The sequence below is a fragment of the Sturnira hondurensis genome, unplaced genomic scaffold (genome assembly GCF_014824575.4).
Source record: "Sturnira hondurensis isolate 20B ecotype Veracruz unplaced genomic scaffold, ASM1482457v3 Scaffold0023357, whole genome shotgun sequence".
NCBI lineage: Eukaryota > Metazoa > Chordata > Mammalia > Chiroptera > Phyllostomidae > Sturnira > Sturnira hondurensis.
The window spans coordinates 6,016,759-6,032,700 of record NW_028095988.1 but is presented as its reverse complement, the minus strand read 5'-3'; the positions used below and the strand labels follow the sequence as shown (position 1 = coordinate 6,032,700).

Below are 15,942 nucleotides of genomic sequence, written 5' to 3'. Positions count from 1 at the left end.
TTTTCTAATGCTACCCGCACAACAGAAGGTTTTAATTTTTTAGCATTATTCTTACTACAATAGTATGAATTTACTTATCCTGACTAGCCCTGCTTTCTGAAGATTGAGAAAACCACACTGTGAGTTCCAGGGTGTTGGGAGAAAAAATAATCTGGAATAAGACCCCCAAGTGGAAGTTCTTGTTCCCTTGAAAAGTGGTCTTCACAGTGAGTGGGCTAATAGGGCAGAAAGGAACTGGGAGAAACTTGGTATTTTACTCAGGCAGAATACCAGGAAAATACTTGGCAAAATAGTTCTCACACTGATAAACACCTACTAAACAGATATTTTTACCTTTTTGTCTGTTGTATATATTATGATAATAACTGCAATTTCTGTGGAATATACTGTATCGAGTGTAGACTTGATGTACACTGTTTATTGTTCCCAGCTATGCCAAAAGCCCATCCAGCACCTACCAGGGCAGGTAAAAAGATTCGTGGGTTTTTAAAAAGATTTTATTTATTTATCTTTAGAGGGGAAGGGAAGGAGAGAGGGAGAGAAGTGTCAATGTATGGTTGCCTCTCATGTGTCCCCTGCTGGGAACTGGCCTGCAGCCCAGGCATGTGCCCTGACTGGGAATCAAACTGCAATCACTCTGGTTCGTAGACCCGCGCTCAATTCACTGAGCTACACCAGCCAGGTTTTTTCTTTTAGGATTTTAAAAACAGCTTTATCCAGTTGTAATTAGTATACAATAAACTGAACATATTTTATGTGATTAATTCAGTAATTTTTCTTTTTTTTTAAAAGTAAGTCTGTGCTTCTTTGGCTACTTGAGAGGGATGAAGAGGGAGGACTGGGTGGCCTTGTTGCCGGGCAGCCCTGCTTCACTGGCTTATAGGTGATGGAGAACTCACCCAGGCAGTAGACAATCAGCTCTGGCTTGACTTCCGCCTGGCTGAAGGTCTTCCCATTGTGCACTGCCCATCACCTCTGGCAGGATGATTGTGTCCCACAGCTGTGTCTTCACCACTGCAGGCTTCTTCATGGGTGGCGCTTCCTTCTTGTAGCGCCTTAGCAGTGAGTGTGGCCTTCAGTGCAGCCCTCGGTTCCCCCGCAGCAGCGGCCTGGCACTCTGGAGCTGCATTAGCTGCTCGTAGGACAAGTCAAGCAGCTGGTAGAGATCCACACCCCGTAGGTGAACTTCCTGAGGGCCCACCACTACTTCTTCTGCTCCACTTCCGCTCTCTTGCTGGCTCTTCGGCAAGGACCACCCACTCTGCTGAGTTAAAAAAAAGTTTTTTATTAGTATATTTTATTGATTATGCTATTACAGTTTTCCCAATTTTCACCCTTTATTCCCCCTCTACCCTGCACCCCCAACCCTCCAGCATCTCCCCCTTAGTTCATGTCCCTGGGTTGTACATATAAGTTCTTTGAATTCTGCTTCCTATACCATTTTTTAACTCTCCCCATCTATTTTATGCCTACCAATTATGCTTCTTCCCTGTACCTTTCCCCCTTATTCCTCCCCTTCCTCTCCTCAGTGAAATCCTTTCCTGTGATGTCCATTTATCTGATTTTTCTGTTCCTGTTCAAATTGTTTGCTGTTTTTCTTTTTTCCTAGGTTAATTTGTTGATAGTTGTGAGTTTGTAAGTTTTAACACAGGAAAGCACTCATGAAACCTTCCCCTTCAGACCTTCACTATCAAAATAACACATGCATTGCCTCAAAGTTTACTTTGTACCATTTTTGAATCAAAATTTTCTTGCCTCGTAGCTTTTTTGGAAACTGAGAATTCAAGTCTATAATTTTCTATTCAATTCCATATTATTCAAGAGAATATTGATACAACAAATGGCACAATACTGATAGAGGTAGCTAGATTTGAATCGGACTCACTCTCCGGAGTACAGTTTCTTCTGCTTGTGTTTGAACTCAACTTCTCTTGTTCTTTCTTGTTTGTAAGTCTTATTGTTCTTGTTCTATTTGTTGCTGTTATTTTTCTTCTTCCCTACCTGTTCTACTTTCTCTTCTTCCTTTTTTCCTCTTCTTGCCCTTTTTCCTCCTCCATTTTCTTCTCTGTTTACTTCTCATCCTCACCTTTTAGCCTCTCCCTCTCCTCCTCATGGTCAGCTCCCCCACAGCTCGCCCAGAGCAACCGACCAGATCATTTTCTATATTTTATATTTAAAAAATAGATGCTCACATCTCTTTGAAAAAGGGAAGTTCAAAGTACCTTACTTCCCAGAAGCAAGAACTCCTAACACTATTTTGGACAAATGACATCATTTCCTATACACAGTTTTGTAATGAGATTTACCTGCTTCACTGTATCAAGTACACTTATTACTATGCATAGATCTACCTGACTTCTAAATAGATAATTTTTTAAATAGTTGCATAAAGTTATCAATTTTCAGTTATATAACTTTTTAAATTAAACAATGCTGCTACTAACATCCTCAAAAATATGTTTGTATACATATATTTAATGTATCCATAGGAACCAACTATTACATAGAAATAGAAGTGTTGTAAAATTATTTTTGATAAACATGGCAGAATTTATTTAAGAAATGGTATAGAAATTTATACCATAGCAACAGTGTTTGACAATAATATGTAATATTTTATCATTTAAAAAATAAAAATATTGAGCTACATATGCTGGGTACATCACAATAATTTCAGTTAATGCAAAATATTTTGAACACTGGAAAATGTTCCTAACATTTACAAAAGCAAGCTAGCTAGCAACTTGACTTTAATGATGATTACATTTTTGAAAAGGCAGATGAGACCTGAGCAAATGTTTCTAGTCGCACCCAATGCTGGAGGAATTTGTTGGAGTATTTCGATGAAACAAAGTTAATTTTTTTCAGATTTTATTTATTTCTCTTTAGAGGGGAAGGGAAGGAGAGAGGGAGAGAATTATCAATGTATGGTTGCCTCTCTTGAGTCCCCTGCTGGGAACTGGAGGGCAACCCATACATGTGCCCTGACTGGGAACCGAACTGCGATCCTTTGGTTTGCAGGCCCGTGCTCAATCCACCGAGCTACACTAGCCAGGGCCAAAATTATTTTTTTAAAGAAAAAAGACATTCTATTGGCAAGTTTTATGAAAGAATTTTAGTGGAAAAAAGGGATTTGAGCTTATGGAATGGGGTTTTGGTTGGTAACAATAGCTGACCCAAAAGTCAACCAAAAGAATGAGACACCTATGCCCTGGAAGTTAATTAGTTCCTTGATAGAATGGAAAATTTGACTGTGAATTGCCTGGGAAAGAAAACAATAGCCTTGGTAGATGGTTTCACATTTTTTCAAACCTTGTAGCAAATACTTAGAAATTCATATTTGGAACAAAAAGAAGTTAAAAGCCACTGTAGCTTTTAAGAGAGGGAATGATGTTATCCAAACAACATTTATGGAAGATTATTCTGGCAGCTGTGTTGGGCTTCTTTTAGTTGCCTTTCAGTTTATTGCCTGATTGCAAGTAGCATTTCGAAATATGGCGGAAAGAACATTAGAGAAATCTAAAATGTCTCATCTGTAAAAAGCTGTAGGGTACTGGTATGTTGTATATATGTTTTATTTTAAGAAAAAATTAATATTAAACATTTTGATAATGTGATTATAACTCATGCCCCCAGAAGGAAGAGTAAGTCAAACAGTGTTTCTGCAAGCATCTTACTAAATTACACATATAATAAATAAACTATATTTTCAAATATGCTCCAAACAATGAGCAGTTGTCTGATATAGATGTCTTGTCCACTTGTAAAGCAGTGAAATTTCTTGAAATTATTGTGCATGTATTTATTCAAAAGAAAATACTATAGGAGTAACTTTTCTGAGTTTGAGTCCTTCCCACACTTATGGAAACGACTGCTCTGAGTCTGGTTAGGAATACAGTTTATGGAAGGCTATTTGATTAAATGTATTTAGACCTTTAAAATATTCATGGCAATTTGTTGTGGGCTGAATCGTGCACCCTTTTATTTGATTTGTATGTTGAAGTCCTGATCTCCAGTATCTCAGAATGTGACTGTATATAACAATGTAAGGTCTTGGTGTGGGTCCTAATTCAGTATAACTGATGACACTAGAAGAAAAGGAAATTTGACACATAACAGATTACGTGAGGATGCAGGAAGAGGATAGCCGCCTGTCTACAAACCAAGGAAAGAATTCTAGAACCTATTTTTCCCCCTCCACCCTCAGAAGGAAACAACCCTCTAACACTTTAATCTCGGACTTCCAGCCTCCCCAACTATGAGACAATATTTCTGTTGGTAAGCCACCCAGTCTGTGGTATTTTGTTATGTCATTCCTAATGACATAACATTAGGGATGACATTAGAAGCTTCCTCACAGAAGCTTCTTAGTTCTCATTTGCTTGCTGCTTGCTGACTCCTTTGCAGGTTCAGCAGACATATTTCCCCTTTAGGGAGATGCCCTCAGAAATTTCTCATTTATTGTGACCTCAGCAATGCAGAGAAAATTAAGTTCTATGAAGTATTTGGTTGTTTTGTAGCAGGAAGTTTTTTGGAATATTTTACTCCACAATGAGTACATGAATTTGAAATGTGTATTTTTTTATTTAAAAAATTTTAAGTATATTTTATTGATTATGTTATTACAGTTGTCCCAATTTTTTCTCCCCTTTATCCCCCTCCACCCTGCAACCCCCACCCTCTACCATTCCCCCCTCTTAGTTCATGTCCGTGGATTACACATATAAGTTCTTTGGCTTCTCCATTTTCTATACTGTTCTTAACCTCCTCCTGTCTATTTTGTACCTACCAAGTATGATTCTTATTGCCTGTACCTTTCCCCCTCATTCTCCCCGGCCCTCCCCCCCACCACTGAAAACCCTCCATGTAATACCCATTTCTCTGATTCTGTTCTTGTTCTGGTTGTTTGCTTTTTTTTCATTTTTGTTTTTAGGTTCAGTTGATAGTTGTGAGTTTGTCAGTTGATAGTTGTGAGTTTGTTATTTTACTCTTCATCGTTTTTCATCTTCTTTTTCTTAGATATGTCCCTTTAACATTTCATATAATAAGGGCTTGGTGATGATGAAGTCCTTTGACTTGACCTTATCTGGGAAGCATTTTATCTGTCCTCCTGTTCTAAATGAAAGCTTTGCTGGATAGAGCAATCTTGGGTGTAGATCCTTCCTTGCCTTTCATGACTTTGAATACTTCTTTCTAGCCCCTTCTTGCCTGTAAGGTTTCTTTTGAGAAACCAGCTGATAATCTTATGGGAACTCCTTTGTAGGTAACTGTCTCCTTTTCTCTTCCTGATTTGCAGATGGGTGGGTTTGTGCACATTCTCGAACCCTGTGGACCTCTCCAAAGGACTCTCCTGTGAGACTGGGAGTTTCTCCCACCTTCATAACCCCCACAATCATTTTACAGCCACAGGTTTTGAGTCTTTAGTTTCCCATGCTGAAACCGTGGCTTTCTTGGTCTGTCTCAGTTCCCTGTTGTTCCTCCCAGCTTAACCGCATGCAAATGTGTGTAAGCACCAGATCTGCCAGCCCCGCCTCTCCCCCTGCACACTCCTTCAACTTGCTGCACGTCCTTTCCAACAGGCTGCACGGCTCCACCCCTCCTACCTGTCAGGAGGAATGTTTCTTTATCTCTTAGGCTGTTGGAGTTCCAGGCAGTTTGATTTTCTGGCAGTTCTGGTTGTTTTTTTTGTTGTTTTTAAACTGGTTGTTATCCTTCTTTTGGTTGTGAGAGGAAGTGCAACATTTCTACCTATGACTACTACACCTTGCTGGAACTCTGAAATGTGTATTTGAAATAAGCTCTTCCTCTATGTTTTATTTATGCACACCAAAGTGTGATAATCAGTTATATAGATTGGACAGAAGGAAGAATTGCATATTCCAGCTATGGTTAGTGTTCCTGTCTGGCTGAGGCCCAGACTGTATAAGAGAACATATTAAACTGGAAATGTGGATTAGATTCAGAGGCTTGAAGGACATTAAGTATAATCTGAAAGAGTCTGACTTTTTTGACTATTAAAAAGAATAAGAGTGTTTTAAACAAAACAGTTATATTTAAAAATCTGTGTGCTAGAAAAAGACAGAAGTATTCTAAAAGAATCCTTTACCAAGATGGAGACCAGAGGCAGAGAGATCCATTAGAACAATATTTTTTAACTTTAATGTGCATTACAATTACCTTGAGAACTTTAAAAAGTACTGATGTGTGTAGACACCGCTGAATCAATAATTCCATTGTGCCACAAGAGTTGTAAACCACTGAGCTAAAAGGCTTTATTATATGCGAGATTTGAAGAGGAAAGAAAGTGGCAGTCAGACTCAAGAGGAGAAGCAAACTGAGTTAGAATTGACAGGCCTTGGCAACTTGTTATGAAATTGCAAAACTCAATGATTTCATGGTCATATACCAAAGCTATTACTAAGGTACTCCTGTTCTTGGCCTATGTTTGACATTTCTTTTTTTTTTTTTAATATTTATTTATTTATCTTTAGAGGGGAAGGGAAGGAGAGAGGAAGAGAAACATCAATGTATGGTTGACATTTCATATGTAATGATTTCATTGTCCTTGGGAGAATTTTATAATCCTCTTCCTATCTTTGTCTCTATATGTCAATCTCTGTTTCTATCCATATTGATATAAACTTGTTTGAGTTAAGGTACCTGAGATCATCACATTCCCAACAAATTCTGAAATAGGATTATTTCTGTAGTATTCACTATCTTAGCCACCATAGAAATTCCTAGAAACATACACAGTCAGGTAGGTACATATCTATTTTATTTTTTGAAGATTTTATTTACTTGTTTTTAGAGAGAGGGAAAGGGAGGCAGAAATGGAGGGAGAGAAACAACAATCGGTTGCCTTTCCCACGCCCCCAACTGCCTGTCCCCAACCGCGGACTGGGCCTGCAACCCAAGCATGTGTCCTGACTGGGAATCCAAGTGGTGTCCCTTCAGTTTGTAGGGCAATGTTCAACCCACTGAGCTATAGCAGTCAGGGCTCTATTGACTGTGTTTTTTTAAAGGTTGCCGTCAAGTTGAACAGAAAGTATAGAGTGCCATATACACCATTATCCCTGCCCATCCCCCACCCTCAGTTTCCTCTTTACATCTTGCATTAATATGGTACACTTGTTAACGCTGATATATCAATATTGATACTTTATTACTGACTAAAATCTATAGTTTGCATCAGGGTTTGCTCTTTGTATTGTACAGTTCCATGGATTTAAAAATTTCCTAATGTCATGTATGTATCTGCCCACTGTAGTTGTGTGTGTGTGTTTTTAATTCTCACTGAAAACTTCTTTTTCATTGTTTTTAGTGAAGGAGAGAGGGAGAGAGAGAAAAGATAGAGAGAACCATCCATGTGAGAGAGGAACATGGACTGATTGTCTTCTCTTGCATGCCCCAACAGTGATGAATCCATAGAACTGTATGGGACAAAGAGTAAACCTGCAACCTGGGCATGTACCCTGACCAGGAATCAAACCTGCACGCTTCTAGTCTATAGGACAATGTTCTAACCAACTGAGCCACCCAACCAGGGAACCACCATTACAGTTGTATATAGAATAGTTTCACTTTAAAAAATGCTCTTTGCTTCACTCATTCACCTCTGCCTACCTTCCTCTGATAACCACCGATTTTTTTATTTTCTCCATAGTTTTATCTTTTCCAAAATGTTGTAAAATTGGAGTCATTAATGTAGGCTTTATAGATTGGCTTCTTCTACTCCAGAATATGCATTTAAGTTTCTTCAATATATTTTCATGGATAGATACCTAGTTTCTTTCTAGTGTTGAATAGTATTCTGTTACATGGATGGCTCATAGTTTATTCAACCACCTATTGAAGGATATATTGTTTGCTTCTAATTTTTTAAAAATTAAGAATAAATCTGATATCTATATATGCAGATTTTTGTTTGTATATAAGTTTTCAAATAATTTGTGTAAATACCTAGAGGTATGATTGCTGAATTTTATGGTAGGCCTAAATGTAATTTTGTAAGAAACTGCCATCTTTCAAAGTGGCTCTTTCGATATGTATGTCCACCAACAATAAAAAAGAGTGCTAGTTGCTCCACATATTAATCAGCATGTTCTTTTCAGTGTTTTGAATTTTAGTCATTTTAATAGGTGTGTTTGGTATTTCATTGTTTTAACTTAAAATTTCATAATGATAAAATGCTTATTTGTTCTCTGCTGTTTTAACTGGTGAGCTGTTTGCTTTATTCAGTAGCTTATTTTCTTATTGTTCAGTTTTAGGCATTTTTCTATACTTTGGGTATAAATTATCAAGTGTGAGTTTTACAAATATTTTTCTCTTAATATTTGGCTTCATTTTTCATTATATTATGGGTATCTTTTGCAGGGCATAAGTTTTTGATTTTAATGAAGTTCAGCTTATCATTTTTTTCTTCATGGTCATGCTTTTGATGTTAAATTTACCAAGTCATCACCAAATACAAGGTCACCTATATTTTCTCCTGTGTTTTCTTTTAGGAGTTTTATAATTTTCCATTTTCATTTAGGTCTATGATCCATTTTGAGCTAATTTTTGTAAAATGTGTGAGGTCTGAGTCTAGACTGATTTTGAAAAAATGTGAATATCTAGTTCTTCCAGCACCATTTATGGAAAACATCTTTTCTCTTTTAAAATTAAAAAAAATTTTCAATTATAGTTGACATAGAATAGCATGCACTTTCAGGTATACAACATCAACATAGTCATTAAACATTTATATTACTTATAAAGTGATCACCCAAAGCATCCTTTCTTCTTTTTTATTTTTTAATCTTCATCTGAGGATATGTTTATTGATTTAAAGAGAGAGACATCAATGTGAGAAACATCCATCAGTTGCCTCCCATACCTGAGCCCTGACTAAGTATTAAACCTACCACCTAGGTGTGCTCCTGGACAGGGAATCATAGTGTACGGGAGGCACTTTTAGTGTATGGGACCCCGAGCCAGGGTACACCATCCTTTCTTGATTAAATTACTTTTGTTTCTTTGTCAAGTAATTGTTGATTACATCTGTGTGGGTCTCTTTATGTGCTCTCTGGTATATTACATTTATCAATTTATCTATTCATTTGCAAATATTGTGATATTTTAGTCATGGTAGCTTCATAGCAAGTCTTGAATTCAGATAGTGTGAATCTTCTGACTTTTTTTCTTCATTGGCTATTCTAGATCTTTTGATTTACAAAATAATGTAGTACAATTTTCTGGGTTTTTGAGATTGTGTTGAATTTATAGATCAAGTAAGGAAGAACTGTGATCTTGACAAGACTGAGTCTATGCGTGAAGTTGAAATATCCCTCAATTTATCCAGATCTTTTATTTCTCTCAGCAGCATTTTGTAGAGTTCCTCATACAGATTTTATACATTTTACAAAGTTTTAGACCTGTATTTTGGCAGGGGGTGCTAATAAAAGTGATGTGTGTTTTTAATTTTAAATTCCAGTTGGTCATTGCTGGTACATGAAAAAGCTTTGTATATTAGCTTTGTATCCTGCAACTTTGTTATAATGTCTCATTAGTACCAGTAGTTTTTTTGTTGATTCTTTGAAATTTTCTAGACAATCATGTTACCTGTGAACAAAGATAGTTTTATTTCTTCCTTTCCAATGTGTATACTTCTCGTTTCCTTTTCTTGTCTTATTGCATTATCTTGGACTTTCAGTATGATGTTGAGTAGGAAGGAATGGTGAGAGGGAATATTTTTGTTATATTCCCCATATTTGTGTGAAAGAAGCTAATTTCTGACCATTAAGTATAACACTAGTTGTAGCTTTAAAATAGTTTCATCAAGCTGAGAAAATTATTCATATTTTTCAAAGAACCAACTTTTTATTTTATTGCTTTTCTGTATCAATTTTCTGTTTTCAGTTTTATTTATTTATGCTCTTAATTTTCATTACTTTCTTCTACTTGCTTTAGATTTATTTTGCTTTTAAAAAATTCTAGTTTCCTTAAGTGGAAGCTTAGATATTTGATTTTTTAATTTTAATTCTCTTCTAATGCATGCACTCAGCACTATAAATTTTCCTCTAAGCACTACTTAGGTTGCATTACACAAATTTTGCCAAATTGTATTTTCAACATAAATTTTGAATTTCATTTTACTACATTCATGTATGCTGGAAAATGTAGAGTCTTTAAAATGTTTCTCTTTTTAGAACTGATCTAATTTTTCTATGCTATCCTATCTTTGTTGGGTATTGAACAAAAGTTAAAAAATCAAAAGTTTTATATTATTCAAATCTATGAACTTTATTTTTTAATTTTTATTGTTATTTAATTCTTGTTCAAGTACAGTTTTCTGTCTTATATTCCCAGCCCTGCCCTTCCCCCCACCCAGTACTCCCCACCTCCCTCCCATTTCTGCCCCCCCACCCTTAGTTATTGTCCATGGGTCCTTTATACTTGTTCATGTGAGTCCCTCCTCTTTTCCCCTTTGATTCTCTCCCCTCTCCCTTCTGGACCCTGTCAGCCTGTTCCGTATTTGAGTGTCATTGGTCATATTTTGCTTGCTTGTTTGTTTTGTTTTTAGATTCCTGTTAACGGTAATATCATATGGTATTTGTCTTTCACTGCCTGGCTTATTTCGCTCAGCATAATGCTTTCCAGTTCCATCCATGGTGTTGTGAAGGGTAGTAGTTCCTTCTTCCTTTCTGTTGCGTGGAATTCCATGGTGTAAGTGTACCATAGTTTTTTGAAACCATTCATTTACTGATGGGCATCTAGGTTGCTTCCAACTCTTGGCTATCGTGAATTGTGCTGCTATGAACATCAGGGTTCATAGGTTCTTTTGGATTGGTGTTTCAGGGTTCTTAGGATATACTCCTAATAGTGGAATTGCTGAGTCAAAAGGCACGTCTATGAACTTTATTAATTCCAGTAATTTAATTAGTTTTTTTTAAAGTATATGCTTTATCTGTCTTGTTGTTTTGGGTAGATGCTTGTTTTTACTGATCTCTTAGAGACAAACTTTTCTTCTGATGTTGGAGCCTAGGATTATTAGAACTGCTGTAGTCAAGACCTCCTGTCTTGAAATTCTCTGAATCTCCTATGGATCATCTGGGAATGGTTTGTCTAGGCTTTTCTCTGGACTAGAGCCTGCTGAGATCCCAAATGGGGCCATTCTTGGGCATTCCTTCAACCTATGTCACTGAATCCTGCCACTGCTATAACTCATGATCAAGTCTCTTGGCTTGATCAGGACCTACCACTTCTTCATGGCTGAGCCACAGTCCCACCTCAGGTTTGCTGATGTTGCAGACCTCTCCATTCTGTGTCACATCCCCCAGGCAGTTCCTGGTCTATGTTATAGGGTTGTTTTGAATCTCTCCACATAGCCCCACTTGCATGTATCTAAATATGAATTCAACAATTTTTTTGCTATCAAAAAGTTACAGAAAATCCTGGGTATTTTTCATGTTATGCAGTAGCTGAGAATGACTCTTCTCTGTTTCCATGCTGTTCTACTAATTTTTTTCTTGCTATGGACACCTCCACTGGCATGAGGACAGCCTTCAATCCCATTCCTTCCTAGATGGGTTGTTGGGTACAAACTCCAGAGGGGTTGAATGGCTGATGACATCCATAGAACCTATATTTCAGTATTTTGTATGCTGATATTTTAAAGTGCATACTATTTTAAAAGTTAATATGCTTTCTCAGTTCATCTAATACTTGAACTTTTGCTTAAAAAAGAGAAAAACCCTTATCTGACTACCTTCACTGTTTTGCTTTGTCTTCCTTCTTTATCACAATTCACTTTTCCCAGAAGGGAAAGATTTATTTTTAGTTCCCCTGTCCCTTATATTAGTCTCTGTGGCCAAACTGGCAGGCCTGTCCCTTGGGAAGTCAAGGTATTAAATAAACATGAAAAAAAAAGACTTCTCTTTCTCCTAAAGCCATGGTTTCAAAATTATTGATACTTTAAAACTTGAAAATGGTTTTAAAAGATGTTTGGAATTTTAAATTTTATTTTAGATTTCATAGCTGAAAAACATTCCTTCTCTATGCATTTCTGTTATTATAGTTCTTAACAGCAGAGCCCAGTGATTTAGTACTTCGTAGATTGTAGGCCTTGGTTTGGATTCACTATTTAGGTATTTTTTTGTAAGTTGTTTAACCTCACTAGCATCCATGTTTCTTATCTATAAAACATGAATAGTAATAGGATTTGTTTCCTAGACTAATTGATGTACATAAAGCACCAAGCAATACCTGTACTTACCTACAACAATAATTCTGCTAATGACAAAAAATTGTAACAGTTTATCAGACAAAACATGTGGAATCTACTTAAAATTATCTCTCTCTAAACTCGGAGGAAATCTACAAAACTTGAATAAAAATTATTATCTATAAATCTAATAGAAGAGATGCCATACAGTTATGTGGTTTGTTCATGTTATTTGGTCTTCACATGGCGCATTTTAGCTGTATATTAAAAGAAATGCCCTTAGAGACCAGATCAAGTTTTTGTATTTAGCTTCCTAAAGCAGGAACCTAGCCCAGCTGGCATTCTGGGACTCCTTCCATCTTTGGTTTGACTTGATGATTCAGTGAAGTACATGCTGTTCTTGCATCAGAAGTAGCAGTGTTAATTCTTTATGCCAAATACTTTCACAGGAGCTCAGGCTGAATTCCTTTTATGACTGCTTATTGCAGAGTCACTGAGGCAGCTGGTGGAAACGTCCATGTCGATCCTTTTGAGACCTGTGCCTTTGGAAAACAGTGTGGGTTGTTCTGCATTTCAGAGGAGCAAGTAATATGGTACAAAACTACTAGGGAATCTCCGTGTATTCTTCACTGACCTGTAGGAACTCCATGGATAGCTGTTAAGTATCCTAGAATTAGTTTGATTACATGATTTTTTAAATCTAAGGAATATTTTTAAAGTGAAAGGCAGCATAGTTAATAACTACTTTGAGACAACAGATGTAAAATGGGACTGTCCTGAGTAAATTTGGTTGTATGGTCACTCTACTACACTCTACAGTCCCTGATCCCTTTATTCTTTTTTCTTTAAAGATTTTATTTATTTGGTTTTAGAGGGGAAAAGAAGGAGAGAGAGAGAAATATCAATGTATGGTTGCCTCTCCTGAGTCCCCCACTAGGAACTGGCCTGCCACCCAGGCATGTGCCCTGACTGGGAATCCAACCGCGATTGTGTGGTTCGCAGGCCTGCGCTCAATCCACTGAGCTACACCAGCCAGGGCCCCTTTTATTCTTTTTAAAATTTCAAACCCGGGTAGCTTATTTCTCTCTCTGTTGTATCCTGTAGATGAATGTCCCAATATAGCCTACAACTAATTATTTGTTTTTCTTCTCAGCATTAGTTTTTCTACTGCAAGAGGGCATAAGAGGGTATTTATATTCCTCCTTGGTTGTCATCAGCTAATCCAAAACATACCTCATTTCATAGATAATGCTGTGCACATTTTCCAATAGCCATTCCAACAGTGTATTCATGCCACAAGTGTTTGCTGAGTACGTACTTTGAAGCAGGAGCTGTTCTAAGCACAAGGAAACAATAGTTCACATGATAAAGTGCCTGTCTTATGCAGCTGATATTCTACTGAACAGACATAATATACATATTTTAAGTATTTATGTATGTATGTATACATAAATAATAAGATACATATTTTAGATAGTGAAAATTATAATGAAGAAGATGAAACAAGGATTATGCCTGGGTAAAAGGATACCACTTTAGATAAGCTGGACTCTAAAAATATCTGAAATCCAAAATTAATGAGCCAGATATCTGGATGTAATTATCAAAAGGGAAGTATTGCAAGAAGGGGAAACAGTAAGTGTAAGTATATTGTAGTAGGAATGATCTTAATATACTACAGAAATATGTGTGTCAATGTGGAGAAAATAAGTAGAAAAGTACTGAAGTTTCAGATTTTATATAGCTATAAAGGTAGACATGATACAGAATCTGAAGGTTTTAATTCTAATTGCAATAGCAAGTTATTCAACTGTTCTAAGCATGTGAGTGGCATGGTCTGATTGTTTTTTTATAGCTTACAAACTTCTTTTTATTTTTTTAAAATTAAATGTATTGGGATGATGTTGGTTAATAAGATTATATAGGTGTCATGTATACAATTCTATGATACATCATCTGTATATTTTACTGTGTGCCCACCAACCAAGGTCAAATCTTCTTCCACCACCATATATTTGATTCCCTTTACCCTTTTCCACCTGTCTACCCCCTTCTGTCTGGTAGCCACCATAGTATTGTCTCTGTTTATGAGTATTTGTTTATTTTTCTTATTTGTTCACTTGTTGCTTTCAGTTTTATAGACTACATACAAGTGAATCGATCTTATGGCTCTTAACTTTTTCTGTCTGGCTTATTTTGCTTAGCATGATATTCTCAGGATATGACCCTGCTGTTGCAAATGGCAGTGTTGCATCCTTTCCCCTGGTAGGTAGTATTCTAGCATACATGGGTACCACATCTTCTTTATCCAGCCATCTTTATCCAATCGTTGTATAGATTCACTACATCATCTTCATTCATTCATGTCTCTCTGTTTCTGTTGTGCACATGCACGCAATGCTTTGATGCTTTAATATTTTTTATTAGCAAAATTGAGGATTATTTCCTCAGTTAATCTTAGGCTTACCATTTCCAGGGTTTATCTACTATTACTTGAATTGAAGATATTTCAGTTCTTTAATTCAGTAGCCTAAAATTAATCTTGCATACAACCTTTAAAAAACTTATTTTACACATAATTATTAACATAATTTTTGGCAATCATTGTTTTTAAAGTCCTTTTTCAGCCCTTTCCTGATCACACCCAATACTTTCTAAACAAGTACATCTCAATTCCACTCTGGTAAAGAGTGCTGGCTGCCCATCCCATACTCATTCTCATTTTCTTTACTACATAAGTGATTTGTTGGGAATGGTAATAGGATGAGTGAAAAACTACAGGAACAGCCTTCCTTGTAGTTCGCAGCACAATGTGGCTCAAAAAGATATAACTGCAAGACATAGGAGGAGCTTTTATGCTGCTCAAAAGGAAAGGGAAAATGGCAACGTCACCTCTTTCTCCTTCTCTTTCCATTGGCCTGGAATATAGTCCCAATACCTGGCTGAAAAATATTGTGATTATGAGTTCTAGAGTTTCACACGATGTATCAGAGAGCAGAAAGAGAAAACCTGGGATGTTGATATTCTGGAGTTTCTGATTCACAGCTCTCAGAACGGAAACTGTTTCTAGCTGATGCGTGTGCTTTTATGATCATGTGCCAACTGATAATACACTAATGCCTTTTTCATAACTAATTAATTTTTATTCTTCTATGTGGAATCTTTGATGCAGGCAAACAAGTCTTTCCATTCTCTGAACATTTTATGTGTATGTGTCTACTCCGATGCCTTGGCACATGCTATTGTTTTTCACCTCTGGGTCTTCATCACTATACAGAGAGACCATGAAGGCAGGTAAAATGTTTGAGTCTTTTGCCTATCAAACACATTCTGAGCATAGTGCCTTGTACATAGAAGGCCTTCAATATTTGCCCCTTCAGTATTTGTTGAGTGATATCTAATTTCCTTGTTCGCCTATTTAGTCCCTCTCCTTTAAATTAAGTAATTATTAATTACTTCAAAATCTGGCTTAAAACTAATTTTATTTTTTAAGATTTTATTTATTTGTTTTTTAAAGAGAAGTAGGGAGGGAAAAAGTGAGGGACACATTAATGTATGATTGCCTCTCACATGCCCCGGACTGGAGACCTAGCTCACGACCCAGAAATGTGCTCTGACTGAGAATCGAACCAGTGACCCTTTGGTTTTCGGGCTGGCACCCAATCCACTGAGCCATATCCGCCAGGCTGAAAAACTGATTCTCTCTGGGAAGCTTTTATGATCAATTCCACTTGATA

At 36.7% G+C, this 15,942-nt stretch overlaps 1 pseudogene; it reads right to left on the bottom strand.

Moving 5' to 3' along the window:
• Positions 1 to 789: 789 nt before the first annotated feature.
• LOC118980820 (40S ribosomal protein S15-like) lies at positions 790 to 4,420 on the bottom strand (annotated as a pseudogene).
• Between the last annotated feature and the right edge of the window lie 11,522 nt (positions 4,421 to 15,942).